Below are 19,498 nucleotides of genomic sequence, written 5' to 3'. Positions count from 1 at the left end.
AGCATGTTTCTCCAGTTGTTTGCAGACAGTCCTGCCTCATCTTGAATCACTTCTGTCTGTAATCAGTGAATCACAGATCAAGATAAACACTTGTACGGAGTCAATAAACCTAATTTTTTATTTTTATAATTAAATCTTGAGAGCCACCTGATTCTGCAGTCTTGAATCAAGACTAATTTCAGCTGTAAACATCTGATATTTTATTGTAACGAAGAAGCTAAATATGAATAGAGCCACATTTTTGATTAATTAGAATTTTGTTGCCAAGGAATTAATCTGTTTTCCCTTCTCCATGGAAAAAAACCCCAACCCTCTCTAAAATGAGTTTCTCAGCAGGGATAATTATAGAAATGTTGAGTGAACTCCAGCAGCAGACACGTTTCAATGTTTCTTTGTTGTTCTGGAGCAAGGGGAATATGGGAGAGCATAGATGACCATTAAATACTGATTATGGCTGTTACTTTTCCTGATCATAATGTAACACAAAAACTAGTCCTGGACCTAGGACTTCGTGGCCACTCAGCTATTTCTGGGTGAGATAAGAGTGGGTTTAGCTCAGGCTGTATTAACTCAGTCCCGTATTCATGCAGAAATGGCTCCAGGCTGGGAGTCTATACTAGTTAGCTGCTGCTGTATCAACCGAAGAGCTGCTGCAGTAATGCACTGCATGACTGTGCCTCCCTGGATGATCCTTTGGACTGATTCCCATGCTCTCATGATGCTAGCAGAACTGACAAGCCCCCAAAATGAGTTAACTGTACTGCAGTAAACTTTGCTGAATTACTTGTGATTTACGGATGTGAATCCATTTGTGCGCATAGCAAGCTAACATGTAATTTCCATGGTTATGAATAAATAGAGCAACCACTTAGTACCTTAAAACATTGCTTCCTGTCATTAGTTATGGCACCAGGGGATGCATTTCATTTCTCCTAAGGTTAAGGCAATAAATGCCTTTTCTTTGTTGAGAAAAGCTTACCACACTTACCCAATTTGTAGTAAGCAGTGTGTCTGTTGCGGTGTTCCTGCTTTAACATGTCTGTAGGATGCAGAAAGCTGCCTTCAAAATAAGGATAACCAGACAGCATTAGAACATTCAAAAGGATACTGTCTCCACATCAGAAGTGCAGATCCAAATGCTGCAGTTCAGGCTCATCAATATTGATTCAGATGTGAGTAATTGAAACTTGCTGTCACTGCGTGCTTCTAGCAAAGTGTGAAATTGAGGAACTGGAACACAATACCGAACGCATGGATGCACGGCTGCAGCCTTGAGTGCTCTCCTTGTGGGTGATCGAAGCATTTTATTGCCTGGTTACCCACAGAGGAGAGAGCAAAGAAACTCTCTGGCATGAGAATACTTGGGGTGCTCAATTTTACTTCCTAATTTTGCTGTTAACTAAAAAAAAACCCAACGCAAAGCCCTGTGTAAAATTGATTAATGTATAATAAGCAGTTACATCTTTGCTGTTAACATAGTTGAGACTCTACTGTTGATACTTTGAAATCACTTTCTCTCAAAGAGGTGTAATGTAGTTTTTCTTGTGTGAGTGATGACATACATTGATTGAAAACTTGAACGCGATGATCTGGGCTGTTTCTTAAGAAAATGTTTGTGGTTAAATAAGGACTGGGTTGTTTGATCCCCCAGTTCTTGCTATGCAAAGAGCTTTCTCCATGCAGAAGAACTTATTTTTTAAGATTTTCTGCTGTAGTAATGATTTCTCCAGTTGTAGGGAGAGGGATGGAGAAGAAAGGGGCCCTTGTCCCTTTAAGAGCCATGTAAAAGAGCACCAAATAAGTTTGCTCTGTAAACAGATTTTTTGTCAATGAGGTATTACTGCTTGTGCAGTAGGGTCCTAAATAGTGGACGACAAATCTAGTATCTGCAGTAAAATATAATGGATTTCCTGTGTTAGGTCTAACTAAACAAAGTAGAAGACCCTGAATATAGAAACTTGGTAAGAAGTTACCCCCAAAGACAATTTCTACTTTTGTCTGTTTGAGCATGGTTTATCTTGAGCTACAAATTTTTGTGTGAGCTCAACTTTGTATCCTTCTAGGACAGGCAAAGCCATTTTATTCCCTTCTGGTCAAGTACATTTATGCCTCATGGAAGCAGTGAACAAATGCTATTTAAATTAAAGTACTGCAATATTTATCATTTCCTGCATTCTTTTAAAAAAGAAAAAAATGATGTAAACATCTTAGGGATTGCAGCCAAACAGTCTTTTCACTTTTGAATACAGTGAATCCAAATTTCTTCTCTGGTCAGTTCAAAAGTCAGGTATCCTACTAAAATCCATAATCTGCCTTAACTCTGACACCTTGTAGAGATCTGGTTACGCAGTGAAAGAAACAACAGGTTGAAATTGACTGCTAACTCATGGATGTATTTTGTTTTCTTTCTCGCTCTGATTAATATTTTATTCCTAAACAGTGTTTTGAACACCTCTGAGACTATTGTTACAGGAGCTATGTTGTGAAAGAATGACAGATGGTGGATGAGGAGAACCTTTTTCATAAATCATTTCCCTTTGCAATGCTTCTATTTTATCTTCTGTAGAATAGGTAAAAATAAAATATTCCTTCTAGTACTAATGAGAAAATCTGTAAGTAAATTAATTCTTTGACTCCAGGCAGTTGCATTTTACCTACCAGAAGCCTGAAGTGGTGTTTCTCCCTGGTTGCTAGCATATTTGCTTATTCTTCTTTCACAATTTCATCACAGATATGGGCTTCAACCCTTCCAGTGTTAATATTGAAACTGCTATTTTGGGTTTACAAAGTCCTTTCAGTCTATTAGAGTGTAACAGTATCATTTCATTTCACATTCTGCCTCCTTAAAAGGTTGTCACAGCAGCAGTAAGCCCAAGATTAGTTAAAAGCCACGACAAAATTGTAACATTCCTGTACATAAGAAAACAGGTGATGAAAGATTTCCACCCCATTGAAAATTCCTGCTCTCTTACATCTTCTTAACTGACACTTAGTGCTTGGATAATAATGAGAACATAGGAAAAAAAGATTATAGCTTTCTGTTCGTGAGCTGCTCTCACTCTAAGCTTTCATTTTCAGCACTTACAGCTTCTGAATAGATTACCCATTGGGCTTCCATTACACATGCTTGCTTTCCTTCCAAAGGGTGGTTTGTGGCTTTTTTGTTTAGTCTTTTTCTTTTTCATTACATTTCCTTGGCTATTTATTTGATATCTAAACATGGGGAAAATTATCTTCACTATTTCATCAATAGTTCAGATTTTTTTTCCCGCACATTGGTGCTGGTGTTTCTGCAGAACATCTGCCTTTGATACAGTAGAGGAAATTTCTTTTATAGATAACTATATAAAGTTCTTAAAATCTACCTTTTCTGTTTTGGTTTTTACTTCTTGAAATAAGCATGGAATTTGTCCTTAGAGAAAGAATCCCGAAGTGTGATATCCTAGTTAAAAATGTAAATATGTGCTAACTTACTCACAAAGTTTCTCTGTGTGAGTGGTGGCTACATCTGAGTAAACAGAATAGATGATTTCTGTCAGTTCAGAGCAGGACTTCGCTCTCCTTTATGAAGTGGTGGGAAACCAGTGTCTGTTTCACCAACAAATATCATAAATAAAAGCCAGACTTCATACACAGCTTCAGTTTTGGACTTTCTAAAGCTCACAAATGATAACCTCCCTTTGTTTATGTATAGTTTAGATCAGTGGACCTGATCTGGGGGAAATGATGAGGAATCAGGAAAGTCAAACCCACTGCTATGGGTTCCTGAAGGGGCCCCAGCTGTCATCCCCAACAATTTCAGTCTCTTGGCTTTCAGTGGAAATGCATTAGCTCAAAAGATGAATTAACATCGCGGGTTTTGTATTTGAGTGAGAAGACATTCCATGTGCCTGTGCACATGCACAAAAAGAATGAAGGATCAGCAAAAAGAACCAAAGATCATTAAACACAAACAAAACCAATCCTGAGTGGGAAGTTTCTCTCATACAACCATCACTTACAGTCTTTCTAAAGTTCTTTAAGAATGCAAGCGTTGTTTATTAGAGAACTTTTATAGGTACTTTGTTATGTTTTTAACTACTGTTAGGAACAGATTCAACAACATACCAGTATTGTCCATTATAATTCTAAAACAAAAGGGCTTTTTGTAGAGAAAAAAGCATCTGTAGAAAGCAAATTGTTATTATCTGTACTACGTGTGTTCCTAGGACCAACTTTGCTGTACTGCTTGGCCCAGCTGGGATGGGCAGTAGCATCTTAAAGTAACAAAACAAATCTGAGCAAGGTCCTCCTCACCCTCAAGGCCTCTCCAAGGCCATAATTTCACAGGGAACATGGTCCTGGCAATGCTGCTGATCTCATTAGGACTGGGATATGGTTTGTTGTTTGCTTGCTTGTTTGTTCCTATTAGCTATGCCCAATTAAAATGCATTTAAATAAACATGTGAAGACTTCAGAATTGTCATGTCTCAGGCAGTGAGAATCCACGGAGCTCCCCTGAAGAAGGACATAAAGAGGTGTTAGCTCTACAGAAACACTGTCCTGTCTTTCCAAGCTACCACAGGCTGCTGTGAGGAGAGACAGATCAAGGGAAATGCAGGGCTGTGGAGCACTGCACAGGGTGAGCAAAACCCCCGCACTCATAAACCTAACCATGGCATCCGGCTGCTGCTAAACACACCATCTCGCTGGAACAAGGGGTAGTTACAACAGAGATCCCATAAAAGTGACGGCCTTGGAAAAATGTGGGCTTCTTCCAAAGGAGATAGTAAGTATGAGTCTAAGGTGTTTTGTTCCCTCTTTTTCTTCTTTTTCATAATTTTCCCCCCTCCCCTTCCTCAAATTTCTCACAATAGCTCGGTCAACAGCATTTTTTTGCTTCGTTGGTTTTGAAAAGGACTTGCTGTTCCCTGCTGTTAGATTATTTCCAGGAGACTGTCTCAGGTCAATAGTCATAACATTCTTTGCTCCACTCCCCCTCTCCCCCACCCAGACAGAAAAATAATAAAATTAAAGAGGAATAAATGAAAAAATTAAGTTGGGAAGTGGTAAAGGCAAGCATGATGGTATTTACAGGACTGATCCAGCAATTTAGGGTACAGATCAGTTTTGTTTTCAAGAATCTGGTCTCTGCATGCAATTCCCATAGAGAAATCTCCCCTGCTACGAGGCATAAGCAGTAGCTATTAAATTTCAAATGAAATTACCAAAGAAATATAGGGACTTTTTATTGGTATTAATTTTATTTCAATCTTCAAGAAAGAAAAAGATTCCTTCCTTCAAAAAGCCTAGGAGACACTGACTGTAAAGAAGAACTTAGCCAAAATAAACATCATCCAGTTGTGGCTACCTTGGACTTTGAGGTTCTCCAGGTTTTTTTCCTACTCTTCTTGAGCTTCAGCAGTGTATGAAAGGGCAGAAGGATGTTCCCCTGAGGCGCAGGGTGATGAGCACTGCAGAGGGCAGGCCCAGCTCATGCTGTGGCTCCTGCTCCTGGTTCATCCACAGAGGTGTTCAGGGCCATTTCCCAGCTGGGGTGCACCTGCAACTGCTCTTCCCTCCCCCCTGCATATCTGCTGCATTTAAAGGTGCCACAGGTTAGGACTGCCACTATAAAATACATGTATTAGGTTGGTTTGGCACTCCAGGAAATTCTGGTTCATATTCAGAGGGGCTTGAATTTTCTGTAACTGCTTGACCTGATCCAATAAGCATGGGAGCAGGTATTCACAAACAAAGACAGTTCCTGTTAACTGAAATGAAAATTTGATTATATGGTGTTTAAGAAGGGCAAGGTGTGATTACTAGCAACCATTGATTATTTTACAGTTTACAAAAAAAGGAAAAGACAACAGCAGGTGGATTTGACAGCAGTAGGAGTGAACAAGAGGACAACTCAATACCCAGCTAACCTGTCTTGGGAACAAACATATAACCTTCATTCCTTTTTTCTTCAAAATCTGATTAAAACTGTCTTTGTGATGCAATTTAGTTGTTATTTGCGTGTGCTACCGTAGGGTCACAGAGTTATCCAGCACCCAAGATTTTTGTGGTGAAGCCCAGTTTGGGTGCTTGAATTTTGCAGACCTCTAAAAAGCTTCTATTTCTTTCCTTCTTTATGTATTATTTTGCCTACTTACAATCTATATACTGCAGGAACAAAGAGATTGTTTTGATCTTGTATTCATTACCAGTCATTACAACTTGTAGTTCAAGTTTTTGCTTGTACTTTTGTAACTGAAAAATTCAGGTTCTGTTGATGACAAACTGCTGGTGCACAAACATCTGCTACACAAAAGGTTTTAGAGGAAAAAAAAAAAAAAACACCTTTTTGCTGGAACAGCCCCCATTTCAAAGATTGTTTTCTTGTTCATGCATGACAACTAAAGATAAACATACCAGGTAATTGTCTTATGCACATATTGGGGGAATGTCTGAATTGTGAAGCTGTGAAGAATGACTCCAGTTATGTGACTTTCTGGCCTAACAGCAGCCAACCCTCCAGGGTACAAGAGCTTGGGCTGCAGAAGTTGAAGTTTCAGGTTCTGGTTCAAGCCCGAAAAAATACAAATTCTTTGAGTCTGCACCTTTTGCAACACACAGCTATTTGCTATCCAAGGGTATTTCACTGAGTACGAGGGTGGAAGGCATCTCTGGAGTTCATCCAGTTCAGCCCCCTGCTCAAACAGATCCAGCCACATCAGCAACCTGTTCCTGCATTTGATCATACTTTAGGTAAAAACAAAAAAAACCCAGCAAAAACGCACCAAAAAATATCAGAAAACCAAACCAAGACTTAAAAAATATTCTACCAGAATTTCCTATATTTCAGCTCAGGCCTGTTTCTTCTTGTCCTTTCCCTGGACAGTGATGAGAAGAGTTTTGCTTTCTCTTCTCCCTGCATCCCTGTGGGAATTCATCCACAGTTTTACCTATTTCAGTGGCAAGAGAGGAGGAAATGGTGTGGGATGCCTGGGTGCCTGTGATGCCCAGCTGTTTACTTTCAGAAGAAGCCTTGGGGGTATTCACTTACTCTCTTGCCCAATACAAGAACAAGAGGCATTGCCTGGCTCAGGCTATGAGCCACAAATTGCAGGAAGCTGGGACTATACAGTACATAAATATAACTGTGCTTGGTTTGCTCCTGTATCTCCTCACACACTTTGGTTACTGAGCTCTGCTAGGGATAGGACTTGGAACAAAATTGCATTTTGCCATGACTTGGTACGTCTGCTTTTACTTTCTAAGACTTTAGAGAAGTTTCAGAGGGATAGATGACCTCCAACAGGAAAGAAAAATTGCTCCTAGATGTTTATCTTGAAGCTTGATTATAATAATTGTAAATAAGGGCTAATACGCATGTATTATAACTTAGGTCTTGTTTGCTTGTTATAGAGTGCGAAATGAGCTTTCACTGGTAATTGCAGGTTTTCTTGATTGATGTGAAGCTGTTTTCTCTGTAAGCAGATATTTCTCAATTTCTAGCTTTGTTCAAAGTATGAATTTAAAAAAAAACAATTTGGAAAAAAAAACAAATTGCAAAGAGGTTAACTTCCTTGTGCCTCAGGACAGCAAGAACTTCTGAGCTGGGAAATTACAGGCCCTTGGCATGACTGTTGACTCTTGCATTGAATGAAAGCTGTACATCAAGAGGGATCTCTCATTACATGGTTACAGGACACATTCTCCTTGGAAGGACATAAGGCACTTCCCCTTTGGGGCCTGCCTATGAATTTTCACAGCTTGGAGAACTGCAAATGGGCTTGAGAGTAAAGTGTATCTGTGACCAATGGAAACACAAAAGGGGAAGAAAAGTTGCAAGACTTGACAGACCTCCTGAAGTCCCATGTTCCTGTGCACCAAAGGCTTTGCCTCCTTTCTGAAAGATGCTGTTTTTATCTGCATCCTTTGGGATGAATTCTGCCAGCTATCCGTAGAATTATTTACATACAAACCTTGTCAGGTTAGCAAAGGCACAGGAAGGCAGCTGGTCATTAAAGAGGTAAGTGCATTTCAATGTCCTGTACAGTGTGCAATCCAGTGAGAAGCAGGACTCCTTTCCTGGCTGAGAGGCCATCACAGCTGCAGCCCATTTACAATAACTGGAATTGGGACAGGGTCACTTATACAATACAGAGATCTGTTACTGCAATACATACATTTATTCAGGCCCCTATAGCATCCCATACCTCTGTGTTCAGAGACTGGATTTGATTCTGAGCAGGAGAGCATTTCTCCAACTCCACTGTCTTGGCTAACGGCCTCATGCAGTCCTGAATGTGGCAATTTGTAAAGCAAATCCATTTCAGTACAAAAGTGTTCTGTAAAATCTGTTCTCTCTAAAGGCCAAAATTAAGTTCACATGTTCAAAACAAGATTTTTTTTCAGTCTGATCTAGTCCCTGTTTATTTCTGCTATCATGCATCCAATCTGTCTGTATATAAACAGTTGTAAACACTTCTTACCAATTTTCCCAGTACTGTGAATTGCCTTGAAGGCACATGGGATAGATAGAAAGAGGAAAACGGGGGATTTTCCATATGGTCTGAATAGTATATGATATTTTAAGAAGGCTATTTCCCATTTATATCCATTCATCTCTTTGAATTTCAATCTTTAAATCATTACCTTTTCTCTCAGTACTGCTGTGAGGCTTAATTCATTAACATCCATAGAGTGCTTTGAAATCCTTAGATAAAAGGGAGTATAGAAGGGGAAAATATTAAAGTAAAAAATGTGAACTCACAACCTCCCTCTTTTTTACATCACCTGTTCACAAAGATTTTTATAATCATATAAACTTACCTTAGAATCAAGGCAAGTACATTTTCCTTTGATGTACAGATAACATGAGGTTGCAAATTTTTAAAGTAATGTTTTTCATATTAACAAAGTTAATGTAAAAACTTCTTAGCAATGTTTTTAATCTTCTATTCTGTGCTTCCCCAATTAAAAATGTGGTCCTAGTTATATCCAGCTGAATTTTGTAGGACTACATCAATACTGAAAGATCCACACTGCTCTCTCTATAGGCTCACAATAGGAAAACAGAAGTTCCTCCATCAGGTTTATATGACTTCAGACTGTAAAATAATTGGCCTAATATGATCTTTTCAAAATACATAATTTGTTTTCTAAATGGGAACCATCTTCTCTCCCTAAGACCTGCACTGGTTTCTGTAAAGCAGATTCCTCATTTTCGCAGAATGATTGGATAACTCAGGTTAGAATGACCTCAGAAGATCTCTAGTCCAAACTTTTGCTCCAAGCAAGGACATCAGATGAGGTTTCTCAGTGATTTATCCAGGCATAGAATATATTTGCCTACCAACGTCTATCTGGAGCCACTAGGTCATCCATTAACTCAGCTGCCTCTGTTTCCATCTCTGAAGCTGTAAGACTGTCTAGGTCAATCTCAGTAACTTCTTTTTCCCTAGGAAGAAAACTGGACAGAAGGTAGAGTGGGTAAGAACTGTTAATAAGCCCCAGGGAACTGTAAAGTAAGCCTTTTGAAATCTTGGGGTACACATATTTAAGGACAGAGTCAGAGCAAAGAAATTACGGTTGCCACCTCCACTTCTTGGTTTGGATATTGGAAGTCCCATTTTCTGGGCCTGCTGAATAAAAAATTCCCTCTTAGCTGCAGCCACTAACTAAAATCCGTGGAAAGCTGCTTTTTCCAGGCATTTGTGATCACCCTCTTGATCCACACGAGGCATTCTGTTGTATTCATAGTGTTGTTATCATATTTCTAGAGTCCCATACCTTCTGAGTGGTTCTCTCTCACACAGCTCTCCACAGCAGTGCTGTTCCTGCTTCTCCATCAGGGCTCCTCCAAGGCTCTCACTGCCCACCCCACCCCCTTTTATCCCAGTTATCTTCATTAGCCACAGCTGCTGCCCAATTAAGGCCATTACAGCTGCAGCCCATTTACAATAACTGGAATTGGGACAGGGTCACTTCTACAATACAGAGATCTGTTACTGCAATACATACATTCACTCAGGCCCCTATAGCGTCCCATACCATCTTTCCATGTCTCCAAGAGGAAAGGCTCAGTTTCCTGTCTTCTGAGTCAGCATGGAAGGACTGACCTGCTGCAGAAGGTTTCAGTTTTCTCTCCAGTGCTGATCCTACAGCCCCTGGCTGGGCAATGCTCCGTGGTACTGCAGTCTTTCCTGACAAATAGGATGGATGGAGAGCTCTTCATCATCAGGGAAAAACCTCACCATTCAATGCTCAGTTACAACATTCCAGATACCCAGATTGTCCAAGACAGTGCAGCCAGTCATGTTTTCAAAAAGATGCTGTTGTAGTGTCTCTCACCTTCCCATTGGAGCACATATTCATTTCTGACAAGAGCCAATGTATTTCAGAAATCCCCCTTTCTGCTGCCGCTGTGACATTATCCTGCTCTTCCAGTTCAGCCATTTAAAGTCAGTAGGAAAGTTTACTGACCTCTTTATTTGCAGACAGAGCAGATATCTACCAGCCAGTGGTGGAGAGCAGCTAGTTTCAACCTATATTTAAATACTCAAATAAGCACATGGTTATTCAGATTTCTCTTTAAACTTCAGGTCTAAAAGTTTCTCCTGTATTACATAGGCATGCGTTGATATAATCTGGCATTTTGAGCTGACTGCAATATTGCTACTAGATATTAGGCTAGGGTTGTTTTACCACCACTTCATCCTCAAAGAAGAATTAATCATTGACTTAACTAGAATGCTAATGTGAATGATTGTGTTGTTATGCATATGTTGATTTATTTAACTTTTTCAGCCTTCTAGGTCCCTTTTGAAAACAAGCTTAGCCAACCAAATGTAACAAGCTTTTACTTGAGTGTGTATAAATGTTAAGTAAACAAAATATTTTTGCTGCTTATGCTTGCAGTATTCAGCTTCATTAAACATGTTTGTACACAGTCTACGGCCTTTTGCAGCATACGTGACTAACTTGTGAGGCACATCTCATCCAGATAAAAGAAAACACAGAAAATGTGTTCCGGAGAACTCGTTTGAATGTGGCTCTCCCAAGGCACTCTGAAGGTGTCCTGTTCAAGCAAAACAAATCTTGAAATCTGTGAGGAGAAAAAGGACTGTTGTGGTTTAACCTCAGTCAGCACCCAGCCCCTCACTGCCCCAGCTGTGGGATCAGGGAGAGAATCTGAAGAGTAAAAACAGAAGAGTGGGTCAAGATAAAGACAGTTTCTTAGGGAAAGCAAAACCATGCAAAGCAAAACAATAATTAATTCCCTCTTCCCATGGGCAGACAGAGCCCCATCACGTGCAACAGTTACTTGGGAAGACAAACCCCATTACCCCAAACATCTCCCTTCCTCCTCCTTCTCCCCACTTGGTATCTTGAGCTCAATTTCACATGCTCTGGAATATCCCTTTGGTCAGCTGGGGTCACCTGTCCTGGCTGTGTCTCTTCCCAGCTCCCCAGATTCCTCGCCAGAGTGGCCATACCAAAAGCAGAAAAGGCCTTGTCTCTGTGCAAGCCCTGCTCAGGCATAACAAAAATATCTGTATTATCAATAGTACTATTAATATCTATATTATTGGGTGTTCAGCACAAAACCAAAATACAGCTCAGCACAATCCTAACTTAATGTTTGCAAAGGTGTTTCATTACAGTAATGAGTGACCATGGAAGATGCTGTCTCTCCATGGAGGGAGCCAGTTACTTTGAAGAAATAAACATTCTAACCATGGAAATACACACTGACAACTTTGAGGATGACAGAGATGCGAACTAACAGTAAGAACAGTGGACAGAGGGTTGTCCTAGAATATTTACGCTGAAATATAAGGCACTGTGAAATAAATTCTTAGTCTTTAGGATCCATGAAGTAGTCTTTAGGAGCCATGAGTGACGATATTTCTTACCAAAGAAATATTTCTTACCAAATATTTCTTACCAAGACGGTCCAGGATCCCACCTTTTAACAAGTATAGGGAACATAATTCTTAGAGAGCAGCTGTTTTTTTTTTTTTCGTTCAAAGCTGTTGTTTAAATTTAGTGTTTGAACTTTCTCTTTAGTCCAAAGGGTTTTCAGATCATAGGAGAGGTAAATGGGTGAAACAGCTTCGAGGATATTATATACCTGTTGCATTAAATTGATCAGCACTTGATTTCATCTTCCAAACACAAATGTTAATTAAAGGAATCTTTCCTATATAAAAAGGAAAAGCAATCCCCCCCATGCCAATGAATACAACAAAAAGTGACAGGACCTGGCTTCCTAAAGGAAACCTATTAGTTATCTCAAGAGTTAATCTTTCAAAGGCTATATTGGGTGTGAGAGAGGCAAAATAGATTCTAAAGATGCATTCTATCTGCAAAAGCAAAAACTTTTCTTAATGTACATGCATTGCACAATAACATCTTAAAAATGCAAAATAATACATTTTTAAGAATTCATTGCTTAAAGTCAGAACTTATATGAACATTCAAATTGATTAGCTACAGCCAAAAGCTAAAAGGTACATAAGGGAGCCTGAAAAATTAATAAAAGCTTTGCTATTTTAGTTTAACATCCCTGGTTTTTTGCTTTCTAAACACTCCTACCATTGCAGCCATCAGTTTTGTAACAGAATGCTTTACCAGACCCTGCAGCAGACACACAGACAAATGAACTCAATGTTGTCCTTAAAAGTCTGTGAAAACACCTCAGGAAACGTTGGCTCTTACAGTCTATGGATCAAAGCTGAATTATCTGAAGCTAAATGATTTAAATTCTTCAGATGATGAGTTGCATGTAGCTCTTCATGAATGTTTTGTTTTCTAATTATGAAACATTTTTCACTTGAAATAAAAACTAGTTCTTTGAGAGTACAAATAATATTCAGTATTTTAAGGCATCTTTTAATGTGTTAGAACTGAACTTTCTCTGACATTTAGCAGTGTCAGGAAAAAGGCCCTTGCAGAGGAAGCCTCATATTTTAAATGCTCATGGCAAAGCGTGGGTTTATGGCACCACAGCTCCCACAGCACTGAAGAAGCCTTGTACTGCAATGCTGATTAAAATGCATCGGGCCAGATCTGCTGAGATCCAAGCTGGGATCACAGCTCCAAAGCATGGCCAGCGCCAGTGGGCACCCAGGCACCGAGGGCTTGCTGCCTCTGAGCTCCAGCCAAGAGAGGGGCTTGCTTAGCACAACTTCTATAGAGCTGGTGGTGAAAGGCAACCTTTGATTTAACACATTTACAGTGCATGGCTGGCATTTAGACTCCATCCTGTGGGAACCTGGTGTGCTTCCACAGAACCCAGGGTGAGCTTAGATGCCAGAGAGCTGGCAAATTCAGGAGTCACGAGTCCCAGGCTGCTGCCCCCACCCCGCAATCTTCTGCTTTCTGTGAAAATACTAAATTGCTTTTTCATAGGAATTGTACTGGGATTTGATTGACATGATCCCTGGACTAAAGGTGTGCATTTAAAGGGCTTTGTTGCTGATTTTTACAGGACAATTGCTGTTACCTTTGGTTGTGTATGGACTCTTAAATAAGAGAATTATTTCTATGCTAATGTCCAATGAGAACTTGGACTTTGATCATTATCTTTTTAGAGTCCAAGGCTGTAAATTTATACATGATTACTTTCACCTATCTAAGAAGCTGGAATACATCAAAAGGATAAGAACCAACAAGAGCAGGAATAGCTTGTGGTTAAGATGCTCATTCAGTTGGGAAATGTGATCTTGGCAAATTCTCCTCATCACCTCTGTGACATAGCTTTCTGCTTCTAAAACAGAGATTAAAATCCTGCTGGTTTTCTCTTGCCTTTTGTCTAAATTGTAAGCACTAGAGAGGATGCAAATGTGCAACACCTTGTACACTAGTGCTTCTTGTTACAACCACAGCATTTGATCAATAAAAATAAGCCTTGTGCTTCTTTGATTAATGAAATGCTGACTGTCTCACTAGTCTGAGCCAGAGAGGAACATGTATTCCAGATGACCTTTAACTGGAAAGAGTGGGAGATCACTGTCCTTGCTTTCAGTTGCAGAGCATGAAGCCAGTAATGCAAATTTTTAGGCTCCTGGCATGCAAATTAACAAAAGAGGTGGCACTACACACGTCTTTTCAAAGCTCAAAGCATCACATGTGCACAGGGAAAAAAAGAAAAAAGGTTACACTTCTGTAGTTTTCTACAGTCAAGCATTCTTTCAAAGAGAAAATCCATCACTTTGAAGAATTTACAGAAGAAAACCTCCACAACAACTAAAGCTGCAGGCAAGCGAGTGAATGCAACTGCTGAGAAAAATAAATAAGGGCCTTTACAGCAGTCCCGTTGAATTGAAATTTTCCTTTATCACAGACAAGGCTGTTCTAATCTTCTTTACTACCTCTAGCCACATATTTTTAAAAGAATATTTTTTCTAAACATAAAAATGTTACAGTAGAGGCAGAATTTCTAAGTAATATATTATAAACAATTTTTTACCATACTAAAACATCACCTGAATTTGCCAAAGAACCAGTTTGGCTTAATTTCTCATCCCTGTTGTATTGGTATAAAAATGGCAGTTGGGTCACACATTGACAGAAATGCCATCTTCCATGGGAGCTGGCAGTCAGCAAGTCCCTTAAAATGCTTGAAAAGGCCTTGGAACATGGGCCAGACTGAGAGTCACAGCAAAGAAGCTTTCTGCAAGACACATTGTCCCCAAGGTCCCAAGAGCCACAGCGGCCCAGGTGTTTGTGACATCTTGTTTTTCCAGGTAAGCTTAGAGAAAACCTCAGGCAACCTAAGTTCATAGGTGAATTTTTACAGAGGCCACATACTTTGACATTTAAAGAACAGAACCAAAGAAACGGTCTGAATAAGATGTAAATTTTATTTACTGGTAGATGTAGCAAATACTGGCCTGAAAGCTCTGATGAATCGAGCTTTGAGGATAAAGCTAAAAGCAGGGCAAGACTGTAGCCATAATTTTATTTGGGGTAGAATTGAATTTTCTCTGCTCAGGAAAGAGGTGCTACAGAAGGAGTCACACACAGAATAAACTAGCAAGTGTAGAGAGAAAATGAGGAAAATGCCTTGAAAAGCTGCACTGGTGGTATTCCTATCTGGGATAGTGTGGGGGAATGGAATGTAAGAAAATAAAGATCGTGCAGAAGGTAATCTCACACCTGAGGAGTTGCGGCTGTGCTAATCACCAGAGATTAGGAACAGCCCTGCCCTTAACAGGCCACAGGTGTGCCCAATAAGGATGAGTGCCATAAAAGAGTCCTTAAGTGGCCACAGGTGTGTCCAATAAGGACAAGTGCTATAAAAGAGTGGGTTAGGAGGGAGCTGGAGTTTGTTGGCTGAGCTGTGAGGAAGAAGGAGTCAGTGCTGTGAGGAGCTGCCCAGGGTAAATCACCAAGAAGGTATGAAACTTTTGTAATAAGATAATAGCCGAACAGGAAGGGGGAAAGGTGATGATGCTGCTGAATCTATACTCCCGTGGAACAGGCACCACTCCTTTTCTTGTTGGCCTCTGGTGGAGGGTGGATGGCAGGAGCCACCCTTGGCTCCTTGGGCTGGAGTCAGAGCAGGCAGTGAAGCACGACTAGCTCTTTGCCCTCAGACATCAACAGTCCCTCAACGTTGTCCTATTTCTGTGGCCTCCAGCCAGCCCAGACTTGGACAGTAACGTTCTCCTCAGAACACAGTGTGTTCTCCCACGACAAAAAGCGCACTTTGGTTTGGGCCAAATCTTTCAATATAATCCCACTTTATTTTGTGTCTGTGATAATATTTGCTAGCACTCCTTTTGCTCCCCCACAGAACGTGTGTGGGCCGGGCAGGGTGACCAAGGCTGCTGGGCCAGAAAATCAAGTCAGACCAAAGAAGGGTTCTGCTGAACTTTCTGGAGTGTAGCTACTTGTAATTTCCAGAACTGGTGCCGAGCTTCCTAAGTGGCTCTGTGAGGAGTGAGCTTACACCCAGCCTGGCTTATTAGCTCTGGCTTGTTAAAGCCTGCGAGGCTCCGGAGTAGCTGGCCCAGCTCCAAGCAGTGCAAGGACCTGCACTAACGCGAGGGTGATACCACGTTTACATTAGATTTTTGAATATGCACCTAATCAAGACACGTTTGCTACTACCGATATATTGCATTAATAGTGCTGTGTGACCAGCACAGCCGTGGGGTATCCCACTCTTGCTTCCTTGGGCTGTAGTCAGAGCGGGCGGTGAAGCACATTGCCCTCAGAAATCAGCAGCCCCTCAACACTGCTACGGCTGCGGCCTCCAGCCAGCCCAGCGCCCCTGGGCCCGTGTGCCCGCGGTCCTGCAGCAGTGCAGGATCCCGACGCACGGGGTGTAGGACATGGGCTGGGCTGGGCACACGAGGGACACCGCAGACTCCGTCCCGAAGCCTGCCCGCAGCGCTCCGCTGCCCACACTGCGGCCTCGGGGGCTCTCTCTGGGCAGGTGAGGCGGGAGAGCCGAAGGGGCAGGTGGCCGAGGGGCGGCGGGGAGGGGATGGCGCCCGCTGCCTCCCGCCTGGAGAGCGGCTCTCCGCCGGCCCAGCCGGCCGCAATCCGCCTCCATTGGCGTGGCGGCCCCACGTGGGAGCCCCCGCGCTGGGCGGCGCCGCGGGGAGGGCGGGCAGGAGGGAGGGGGCTCGGCGAAGGCGGGCGCTCGTTGTCCTGGCGACGCCAGAGTGAGTTGTGGCGGCAGCGCGGAGCGGCGACGCTGGAGCCGGAGCCGGGCTCGCAGGGCGGCCCCTTGCCCTGGCCCGGGCGCATGGGCCGGCGGCCCGCGGGAGCAGCAGCGCCCAGAGCCGCCCGCCCCGCCGCGGCAGCCCCGGCAGGTACCGGCGGGACGCGGCGGGCGCGGGGAGCCCTGCCCGGCGCGCAGGAGGGATGCGAAAGTTTGTCCCGGCGCGCCCGCTCCGGAGGCGGGAGGGACTCGGCCCCGGCCGGGCGGAGCCCCGCGCCCCGGCGGCGGCCGGCAGCGAGCGCTGCCCGCCGGGGAGCGGCTCGGGGCGGGAGGGGTGCCCGGGGGCTGTGCCCCATCCACGGCGGGGCCGGCACCGCCCGCCTCGCTGCGCGGGAGCGGCTCTTCCGCGCTCCCTGAGGCGGCGGGGCCGCAACTTGTGCGGGGCTCGGCGCTGCGGGCTCGGCGGCGGGGTCGTTCCCTCGGCGCGGGGTGGGCGCGGGCGGGGCCGGCCACCGGGCGGGTGCTGCTGCTGCTGCCCTCTGTGATTATTTGTACATTATTGCTGCTGTTTTGCTGGCGCTGTGTGCCGGGCACAGGGGCGCCCGCGGCCGGGGTGTCCCCACACCCGCCGGGTCTGGCCCCTCACACAGCCGCGGGACTCACTGACTGCCGGGCTGCTCCCCGTTTGGAAAAAAGAGAACTTGTGGGTTTGGTTGCTTTCTTGTTCCCGAAACACGGGCAGTTGCGGGAATTAAAAATTCCCGCTGTTGCGAGATTGCTTACATTTTAACGAGAAAAGCCCCAAAAGTTGTGTTAATTTGCTTTACTTTGAATGGAAGACTGGCGGCCAGGCGGCGTCCTTGAGGATCTGGGTATCCAGCGAGGTAAATGTGAGCGACATTCTGTGCAGGCGGGGACCTTTTTGGTACTGTGTGTTGAGGATGGACTCTGGTAGGACATACCCAGGTGGAGCCCTTATGGCTTAAATTTAAGAATATCAACTCACCTGTGGTTCACTGAGCTGTTAATGTGCGTAAGCCATGGCCAGGTGCAGGCTCTGAGCCCTTAGAGCTGTTCATTCAGGGAGGATGGTCAGTTGCAGCCCAGCGTGCTCTAGAGCCCGACCGGGGCTTTGTGTGTTGCTGTGATGGGAGAATGGGGTGACACCATTCTGTTTTGGGTCACATGGGGCTTTGTTAGTTTCAGTGTCTCTGGCTATGTGGTCATTGCCCCAAACCTGACCTTTCTTTCTTCTTGAAGGTTTTTGTTTTATATTTAATGTCAATTAATTTGCATTAAATTTGTAAATAAATCCATTTCCACAGTCAGATATACACAGAGGTTAGGAAGTGAAACTTACTTTTACTGGAGGTAGTAAAAATAAAATTACGTCTAGATATTCAAAAATGTTTTGGTTTGTGGCTGACTTGAAATGGTGTTTTAAGCCTCAGGATGCATTTTTTCTTCCTGTTAATATGTATTTTTTTAATACATGAAGCTTAATGTAGCTAACTTGGGCAGAGACACTAAATACCTATAACACATGGCTTTAGGTTGCAGGCATGTACTAACTACTACATACAAATAATACAAATAGATCCTCATGTGTTTCTGTAGAGAGGCTGTTTCCATGATCGTTAAAGCTGGAACGTTTAATGCACAGGAACTTCCAGAGACTGCACTTTCTTCTTCTTGTCTTTTTTTTCCCCCTAGTTGAGGGGACCTTTTGTGTTGTCCTTAGCTGCACTGGTTATGTCATGCTATTCCAGCATGGCATTACACGATGTGACTGATGCAGTCTCATGTGTCACATCACAGTGAAATCACTGGAGGGGAAAAGTTTTCCTCGGTGGGGCTTAAGGATATTTATAAAATTTGGGGTTTTTTTGCTTGTGATATTTGTTGCTAAGGTTGGAGGCCATGAATTGCCTTCCACGTACCTGTCTGGTTGCTGTGACTATTGGCAGGTTTGGAACCACAGATCAGGAGGAGATTCTGGTTGGAAATAGAATTGGAAATGTTCTGTTTCTCTGTAAAATGGGTTAGATGTGTTTTTAGATTACTCTCAAATGGCAAAGCATTGCTGCAATCAGCTGTGTTCTTTCCTGTGCTCTGTAGAAGAAAGAACTGGCTTTGTGGTGAGGAGCAGTGAGAGGCACAAGCAGCATTTCTACCTGTTGTCTTGTCAAGATCTTTGCCTTGGTGTAGCAAGGGATGTCAGCATGCAGAGCAAGCATTTCCCCCGTGTTGTCAGAAATCTGTTTTTGATGCTGTTTATCCTTCAGTGGCAGGAGAGTATCTGATGATGTTTTTATTTGTTGGTTCCTTTGTTACACAGGTCACAGGTTTGGATTTTTGGTGCTTACCAGGCTTATAACAACACGCAGCTAAATATTTCCTCTTATGCCATGCTCAGCTAAGGTGGCTGAAATTGATTTAATGTTTAGCCTTTTTAGTATGGAAGTCAGTGTAGTAAATGTGTTTTTCCTGGTGCCTGCATATTGAAGCCTGCTGTTATTGGTCCCACCTTACAAATTAACCCAGGAGACTTTCTCTTTTAGTAAACTTGTGCTTCTCAGTACAAAAAGAACGGCATTTTGAGCTGGTTGACCTGTTCAGCTGTGATTTCAGGCTCTGCTCAGCTTTCCTTCCCAATAATAAAACCTGTTTGTTCCTGCGTTGTTGTGCTCAGGATTTTGGGAGGTGGCGCTCATTAACTTCAGACTGTGGAGCAAGATCCTTGGGTAGGATTTGGCTTTAGGTGTGGGACTCTGAACCCTGGACAGATCAGTTCTGAGTTGTTCCTTGCAGGCTTCAGTCAGTGTTGTTGCAGTGGGTTCAGCT

General features: G+C 42.9%; 1 protein-coding gene across 2 annotated transcripts in view; it reads left to right on the top strand.

Annotated features, from left to right (window-relative positions):
- Positions 1-16,638: 16,638 nt before the first annotated feature.
- Positions 16,639-19,498, top strand: part of NAV2 (neuron navigator 2) — a 370,655-nt gene continuing 367,795 nt past the window's right edge. For both annotated transcript variants that reach the window (XM_074543924.1, XM_074543920.1), the window contains exon 1: positions 16,639-16,805. The gene's annotated coding sequence lies outside the window, so the exon portion shown is untranslated. The remainder of the gene's footprint in view (positions 16,806-19,498) is intronic.

The sequence above is a fragment of the Zonotrichia albicollis genome, chromosome 6 (genome assembly GCF_047830755.1).
Source record: "Zonotrichia albicollis isolate bZonAlb1 chromosome 6, bZonAlb1.hap1, whole genome shotgun sequence".
In the NCBI taxonomy this organism is placed as follows: Eukaryota; Metazoa; Chordata; class Aves; order Passeriformes; family Passerellidae; genus Zonotrichia; species Zonotrichia albicollis.
Note: the sequence above shows the minus strand (reverse complement) of the source record. Positions and strands in the feature narration are given on the sequence as shown.